The 8,965-nt window shown below is 35.0% G+C and overlaps 1 pseudogene; it reads left to right on the top strand.

The window, feature by feature from the left end:
- Positions 1 to 5,944: 5,944 nt before the first annotated feature.
- On the top strand, positions 5,945 to 6,737 carry LOC133875904 (uncharacterized; annotated as a pseudogene).
- The last annotated feature ends 2,228 nt before the right edge of the window (positions 6,738 to 8,965 follow it).

The raw sequence follows: 8,965 nt of genomic DNA, 5'->3' as shown, positions 1-8,965 counted from the left end.
ATTTAGCGGAATTGAGAGAAGAAAAACTAGGGATTTCCGTGTTTGGGAATTGATTTTGCTCTGATATCATATCAAATATGGAAGAAGAACAGAGAAAACAGAGGAGAAAGCTTTTCTCTTGTATTGAATGAATAATAATCTGTACGAGACTCTATCTTTATACAATCTGTTTACATTATCAACTAACAACTAACAATTCCTCAATGTTCTTGCGGACGCTGTATTTGTGGTTATACAAAAACAATCATGGATTTTCATCATCAAGAATACATTTTCCATTTTCTTATGGGTTTAAATGATTCATTTTCTAATATTTGTGGCCAAATTCTGTTGCTTGAGCCACTTCCCCGAATCAATAAGGTCTTCTCTTTGGTATTACAAGAAGAGAGACAAAAGGAGTTATTTGCAGGAGTTTCTCAGTTTGGAGAGAGTTCTGCTTTGATGACAAGCAAATCTACTTCTCCTGCTATCAATGTTAAGAATGCTAAACAGGCTTTCCGCAAGCCTAAACCAGTTTGTAGTCACTGTGGTGCTATCGAATTCATGGTTTTCCTCCCGGGTTCAAGTTCACTAAAGACAAGTCTGTTGGGACTTCATTTGCTAATTAAGTTCAAACTGCAGATAATTCAAGTATGCCATTTTCTCAAGCTCAAGTTCAGCAAATGATGGCATTCATGCATAATATGCAAGCTTCTTCTTCCTCATCTGCCCTTCAAGCAGGTAGTCTTTCCAATACTATCTCTGACTGTTTGATCCCTTCAACTGAAGGTAATCCTTTTGCTCATTGTACCTCATTATACTTAGACCCTAAGCATTCAGTTTTTTCTTCTTGTCATACTTCTATTGTTTCTACACCTCATACTTGGATAATCGACACTGGAACCACTGATCATATGATCAACTCCATTTCTTTATTCACTTCCATCACATCTACTATTTCTACCAAAGTTAAACTGCCCAATAGTCAATTTGCCCTTGTTACTCATATTGGTACTGTCAGAATCTCAACACATTTAACACTTACCAATGTTTTATGTGTTCCTTCCTTTTCATTCAATCTTCTTTCAGTTAGCAAGCTAATCCGATCTTTTAACTATTGTTTTCTTTTCTTTGCTAACTACTGCTTCATACAGAATCTAACAACATGGATGATGATTGGAGTAGGTAGAGAAGCAAATGGACTGTTCTACTTGCTGGAAAATCCTGATGTGCTTTCAAAGGATGATTTTTTTCTTGTAAATTTCCTGTACCTTTTCAATTTTCTGCTACTGTTAAATCTGTATCCACAGACATTTGGCACTATAGGTTGGGACATTTGTCTCCCTCTAGGCTTCAACTTTTACATTCAAATAATCCTCACATTTCATGTGATTTGATGTCAACTCCTTGTACCATTTGCCCTTTGGCTAAACAGAAACGTTTATCTTTTTCCCATAGTATTACTGTTTCAACTTCTATTTTTGATCTTATTCATTGTGATATCTAGGGTCCATTCTCGGTTGGTTCAATGAATGGTCATCATTATTTCTTAACTATAGTTGATGACTATAGTCGATTCCAGTCTGGAGTAACACTAAAATCCCACGCACTCGACAGTGTTATGCCTCCTCAATATTGTACCTCCCACCTGTGCTGCTATAGTTTGGGTTCTTTTTTTTTTTTTTTTTTTTTTTTTTTTTTTTTTCTTGTTGCTTTTTCTATTGCTTGGTTTTTTAGTGGATTTCTTATGTGTTTTTGCTGCTTTTGTGTTGTTTGGGTTACTTTTCCCCAGTTCTTATGTGGTTTTATCTATTAATGGAGACTTTTGTAACTGGATTTTTTGTTGGTGTCGCTCTCTTCTGCAGTCCCAAATTCAGACTCTAACAATACGCTTCTATCACTTCAGCCTTCTTCTAGTGGTTTTTGTTGTTCCCAAGTGAGGGTTCAAATAGGTTTACTTTAATTTGTACCCCTTTAGTTTCTGTAACCGCCTTGTGTAGTCCTTTAAGAAGACCGGGTCATTTGTTTGACCCATTTCCTACCCTTAATTTATAATTATTTTAGCACTGTTTTAATTTGTTTTAGGTTTATTGTTGGAGAGCCCGCCCCCTTTTTATTTATAGGATCGTCCACTCATTCCCTTCAAATCAGAAGTGGGAAGGATCCTACCCTGTAACCCTTTCCTTATTCAATTAGAAAAATTAAAATATATATATATAAAATAAAAATAAAAAAGAAGAAGAGTAGGGTAAATATATTTTAACCGTCTAAACTACCACTTGTTTTTGAGTTCGAGTTGGCCCCATGAACTATCAAGTGTGACATTAATTAAAATACACCAAATTTTCATTTTATGACAAAAAGGTCACTCCGTCAGGGTCGTTCGTTAGAATGGATTGAAACGTGGTTACTGTTGGAGATTATGCTCCAAATCTCATGTTTTATGAATGACATTCTAATTTGTAATGAATAAATTAACTATTCACTGATCAATTTAATTGAGCATATGGTATATACTCATTAGGCTGTAGTTAAAAAACCTTCTTCCCTATTTAAAGGAAACGGTTGCTTACGGTCTTCTTATTCAATGGTCACCTCACACCACTCTCTCCGGATATTTTGATGCGAATTGGGCAAGTCTCCCTTATGATAGGAAATCTATAGGTGGTTATTGTATTTATTTTGGCTTCAATTTGATCTCTTAGTCTGCTAAGAAGCAAATCATGGTCTGTAGGTCGAACTTTGAGGCTGAGTACCGTGCTTGCTTCCACTAGGACAAAACTCATATGGTTATCTTCTTTTCTTCCTGAACTTGGTGTTCCCTACCCTTTGTGCATTGCTCTTTGGTGTAATAACATAAGAGCCACTTATCTATCGGCTAATTCGGTTTTCCATGTATGAACAAAGCATACTGAGATAGATTTTCATTTTGTTCATGACAAGGTTGCTACACGAAAATTAAAGGTTTGTTTTCTCTCAAGCAAAGACCAGATCGCATAAATTTTCACTAAGCCTCTTGTCTCTACTCATTTTATCACATTGCAATCCAAATACTCTATGTTCATCCTTTACGTATCGTTGAATTTAAGGAGATGTATTGAACATATTTCCCAATCAAAACAGAACTCTGCATAGAAGTCTATACAAGATCAAACACTATCACTTCATGTAGATAAACTTCCTGCAAAATTGGAATAATTGCATCGTTGTCCTTGGGGTTGGCATAAATTACAAATCACTCTATATGGTACAAAAAGTTCATGAAGGGTCCTTGTGATAAACTATAATTACGAATCATTCACTAAACTCGTTTTCCGTCCACCAAGTTAACCCAATAGGAAATCGACACGTATCCATTACAATAAAAAATATGCGCGCCACCCCCAAAACTGGCAACCACCCATTCACTATTTTCTTTTTTTAAAATAATAATAATAATAATAATAATAATAATTTTTAGGTTTTATTTATTTATATTTTTAATTTTTTTAACTTTTTTATTGTTATGGACACGTGTCGATTTCGTATTGGGTGTGACGTTGCAAACTAACGGAATATGTTTACTTGGTGGACGAAAAATGGGTTTAGGGAATGATTCGTAATTATAGTTTACCACAAGAACCCTTCATGAACTTTCTGTACTACAAAGAGTGATTTGTAATTTAGGCCAACCCCAATAACCATTGGTGTAATTATCCCTTGCAAATAATGATTGTAAAGATAGCGTAGTTGATTAGCACTTTATTGTAATTATCACAAGTTTGTATGGCTGCCTATAAATACATATCAAATCTCCTTAAGATTAGTAAGGAGGAATTCCATTATTCTCTAAGCTTACAAACTTTTTATAGTTGAGAAATTGCCCATATTTAGATTGATTCTAATAATTAGTAATTTCTTTTCCTTTAAATGGCTTGTTTGGGTGTCAAATTATATTCAACTATTTTTTAATAGTTTTTTAAAAATATGTTTGGGCCCATTTTCTAATTAACTCAATTATATTCTGGTTTACCCAACCTGTATTTAAAAGCCGAATTTTGCTACTCAACCCAACTCAGTGTGTTAAAAAATAGGTGATATTTTTCGTCTTTTCCCAAATCTAAAACAATCTACATATGAAAATATTGTGTGTTCCAGTCTTTTTGTAGCTGGTGATGCTTTGAAAGATTTTCAATCAATCGGTGCCATAGATGTGTTGACTTTTGATTCATTGTGAAATCTGGACCGTTGCTAGATTTAAGCCACAAGTTGTGCTGAGTAGAGAATTGTGAATATGTAGCTATCACATGAATTTTTGGCACTAGTATGCTTTTTCTCAAATAGATATGATATGTTACCACTCCATCACATAATTATTGACATAATTATTAATTTTTTTATTCTTTTATTAAACAAAAAATACAACATCATGTAAATGGGTTGAGGTCTAATTTTGTAAAAACAATTCAAAAAAATAAATGGAAATAAAAAAAATAATAAACAATAATAAAAAAGAAAAAGTCAATAATTATATCTTTGAATGACAAAATATCGTTTCTCTTCCCAAAATTCGAAGTATTGGTTTGCATTGGCTGTTGTGAATTGGTTAAACTGGAATGGGATAAGGGGCCCTTTTGTCCGTGGGATGATAGCAAATGCCATTATGATGATTCAGTTTGATGCAGGTAGGCCATGTTGAACGAGCTCATAGTGGTCTCAGCTTTAGGAGATTGAACCCCTTATCAGTCGCACAAATTATTTTCCAAAAACATCTTTTTTTCAATTTTATTTTTTTACTCATCCAAATATAATTTCAAAATCTCTTTCTTTTTCTTCTTTTTTTTTTTTTTTTTTCCAGTATTCACAATTTTAAAAACAATATAAAAAAAATAAATAAAAAATCACACACCCATACTAGCTCTCTTTTTAAATTGTATTTACAATTATAAAAAGAGTACGCGTTGATTATATGTAAGAGGAGTTGAATAATGAATTTTGAAAATTGGCAAAAATTAGCATGTTAGCTTTCTAGGATTGAAATGGTCCAACTTCTTTTCTTTTAATAATTAGTCGCTTCTGCTGCGTGACTTTTACATACGTTCGTAAGAAAATGTTGGAAACTTGATAAACGATTAACAGCCACTCGATCCCAAGTAGGACCACCCAAGAAGAAGAAGGATCTTTCCTGGCGTCCACGATCGAGTACCCCTTCAGTCCAAGAAGTCGAAGAAATGGCGAAAGTGTTTGTGGTGGCCTTTTTATGTCAACTCATGTGGACTACGTGAAAGATGGAGAAGTGATACAGGCCACATATTGGGAAGTCACGTAAATTGATAGACATCCGTCCGAGTTTGTCAGCTTCTGTAATCATTGTGCTCAAACTGCAACAGCTTGAGGGCCATAGACACCGGCCAGATTTACGGGAAGAGAAATGGCATGAGATTGTAAATTTGGAATTATATAGAAGAAGAAGGAAGAATGATGTTATGTTTGGCGCTTCGATTTTTTAAAATTTGAATTTAATTATAATTTATTATGTAATTTTAAGTCAAATAAAGATGTTTGAATAATTAATAAAATTTAAATTGTATTTAAAATTATATTTAAGTGATAATTATATGAGAGTATTTTTTTACGAAAAATCATAATAAAAAATAATTGAAAGTATGAAAATTTCTGTACAATGATTGGAGTTACAAAAATTATTGTAAAATAATTATTATTTAATATAAATAAATATGAGTCAATTATAAATAAGTAAACACTTATTAACGTAGATAAATATGAATCTACCATCTAATAATATCCGGAATTTTTTTTTTTTTATTTTATTTTTTTTTGGCATTTTGCACTATTTCCTTGCTGCTCCGTCATCGTTTCCCAAACACAACCGACAACACGCACATATCTCTTTCTCTTTCTAAACCCTACAAATGTACTGACTCTTGTATCCCTTTCTTTTTCTGGCTTTCTCTGTGTGCTCAAAACAGAGCTCGGCAGCCATGAAAGCACCAGAAAGCCACCCTATTAGCGTCTCGAACTACCTCCTCTCGTCCCTCCTAGATGGTATCCCACACGTAGAGGCCTTCAAAGGGAAATGGTCTCTAATCAGAGCTAAGATTACCGAGCTCCAAGCCCAGCTCACCGAGTTTGCCGACTTCCCCGACTCCTCCTCTACCAACCCTCTCTCTCTTTTGACCTACTTCACTCAATTTCCCACACCCTGAACAACGCCATCTCACTCTGCAACAAATGTCAGACCCGTGATTGCTTAGAAGGCAAGCTCAAGACCCAGAGCAACATCGACTCTGTCCTGGCCAAGCTCGATCGTCGCGTCAATTAAGGACGACGATATTTTGATCAGGAGCGGGGTTCTCCAAGACGGTGGCGTTCCGAGTACGAGCTCGTCCTCGTCGAAGAGAGAGGCCGTGAGAGCCAAGCCAAGGAATCTTATAACCCGGTTGCAGATTGGGACCACCGATTCCAAGAGCTCGGTGATGGACTCATTGCTGAGGCTTCTCGAAGCGGACAATAAGAAAATAGAACTCGTTGTGGCGCAGGGAACAGTCCCCGTGCTCACTCGCCTGCACGATTCGAGTTCCATGGAGATGAAAGAGAAGGTCGTCGTTGCGATCTCGAGGATTTCAATGGTGGACAGTAGCAAACCGTTGCTGATGGCCGAGCGTTTAACACCCAGCTGTATATTTACGCGTCCGACGCCTTGGACAAGTAAGAAGCAGACGTAGACATGCGTTGGAGTTGAAAATATGCATTGAAATTAAAAAGAATAATGATCCAATGCCACTTAAATATACAACTTTTCACCACCTTGCCATATTGGCAAGGTGTCCCCCACAACTTTTTGAGTTTTTTTATTTTTTTAAAATAAATTAAAGTGGGGGACCACTTTGCCACATAGACAAGGTGGTGAAAAGTTGTATATTTAAGTGGTAGTGAATCACTACTCAATTAAAAATATGCTTGAAATTTGAAGCGAGTTCGAATTTAATACGGTTGCATTATATATCCGAATTTTAAAAAAATTCAAACGCTGTTTTGTATTATATTTACATCCAAACATGCCATCATCACAATTATGAAATCGGTACAAAAGTACAATAAAAATTAGATGAGGTGAAGCTTATTAATTTTTACAAAGAGTGTTTTATTAAGATAATATGAAGTTTATTAATTAGAAATTATCAAAACAATTAAAAAAAAATACTACGAGTACTAAAGAATAAGCTCAACATCATCTTAATAAAATTTCATTTGTAAAAGTTTAAATACATATAACATTTCTCTTCTATACATGCACTCTTATCTATGATAAAAAAAAAATAGAATAAAAAAAAAATTAAAAAAAAATCATGTGATATTCTGTAGATTGAGATTTTATTTGAAGTTTTTTATTAAAAAAAATTATAAAATTAAATCTAAACAGTTAAAAAAAATTTACAAAAAATCGTGATCCATCAATTTTGGGAACCCAGTTAGAGAAATAGATGCAGTGTACACCAAATTAAGGGTAAATAAATTACATTGATTTTTATTGGAAATAAGGATAATGACCATTGACCAGGAAGTCAGTCAAATCTGCCTCACAAAAAGTGTCCAGCTCTCCATCGTTACAGGTGGTTGAAATTTGTGTATAAATTTAAAATAAAATAAAAGTGAAATAATAGTAGGAACAATAAAGATAAAAGAAATGGAATTTATATGGTTTGATTTATAACTTATGTTCATAGGGTAAAGTTTAAAGGACTACATTGTGCTCAATGACTTGATTATTTACAATTCGTAGGTCCCTAGTTATAATTGAATAAGTCGACCTATAGAAGTAAACCTAAATCGACTTATCCGATGAAACACAAATCGATTTAGACTAGAAAATATAAATCAATAATATTATATTCTAAATATATTCTAACATCCCCTTAAATTTAAGGTATAAAATTTTAGAAGCTTGAATTTGAAAATAGAAAATGGAGGCCGGTTGTGAAGACTAATGAATGTTGCTGGAGAAGACAAGAGGTTGGCAAGCGGCAAGTGACAGCCAGTGGTGAAGACTAATGAACACCGGCTTGAGCTTGAAACTGAAAAAGGAATGATTCACTTCTTCTTCCTTTCTTTCTTTTTTCTTTATTTTTTTTTTGAAAAAAAAAAAAAGAGGAGGCGTACTACAGGTAAAAAAACTTAAATGGAGCCGATTACGAGCCATGAACAAACAAAAAGAGAAATGATGAACCCACTTGAGCAGTTATCGGTAAGTGCTGTGGGCCTAGAATCAACTACGGGCCAAGAAAAAAAAAAGATGAGCCCACTTGGATGGTTATTGAGTTGACTCACTTGAATCGGACACACCTGAAGCGTGTGAGCTTGCCCAATTGGGCGATTAACAAATTGGCTGATCTGAATCAGTCTCGAATAGGGCCGACTGGGGCCAAGTACTGAAAAAGGGCAGACTGTGGGCCAAAGATTAAAAAGAAAAAAAGAAAAAAAGAAAGAAAGATGTCAAGTTGGCACATTGAACTCAACTTGCGCAGGGCACGCATGATGTGATCAGCTCTTTTTTTTTTTCTTCGGAACCCACTGGATAGGTTCAGATCTGGAGCATGCAGAAGCACTCTAAGCTTGTGAGCTTGGCTGAAGAATATGATATGGTGTGGGACAGTATATCAAAAGGAGATTAGGACCTCAGAGCTGTGATCCAGTGTGGCACGCACAGGAGAAGGACAATGGAGCCGTGGGTTGCAATCAGGTATGACGCGCATGAAAGAAATCCTATGGAGTAATTTGGGCGGTTGGATAGGATCAGGATTCCCTCAAATTCTTTGCTCGAATTTGATACAATTCGGGCAGGTTGTTGTGAGTAAGCATTTATGAGATTCACCTGACCGGATAAGCAGTTGGGCAGCCCAACTTTTATTTGGTCAGATGGGTCTCATAAATGCTCACTCACAACTACCTGCCCGAATTTTATCAAATTCGGACAAAAAATTTGAGG

Source organism: Alnus glutinosa, chromosome 8 (genome assembly GCF_958979055.1).
Source record: "Alnus glutinosa chromosome 8, dhAlnGlut1.1, whole genome shotgun sequence".
Taxonomy (NCBI): Eukaryota; Viridiplantae; Streptophyta; class Magnoliopsida; order Fagales; family Betulaceae; genus Alnus; species Alnus glutinosa.
This window is presented reverse-complemented; position numbering and strand designations above follow the sequence as displayed.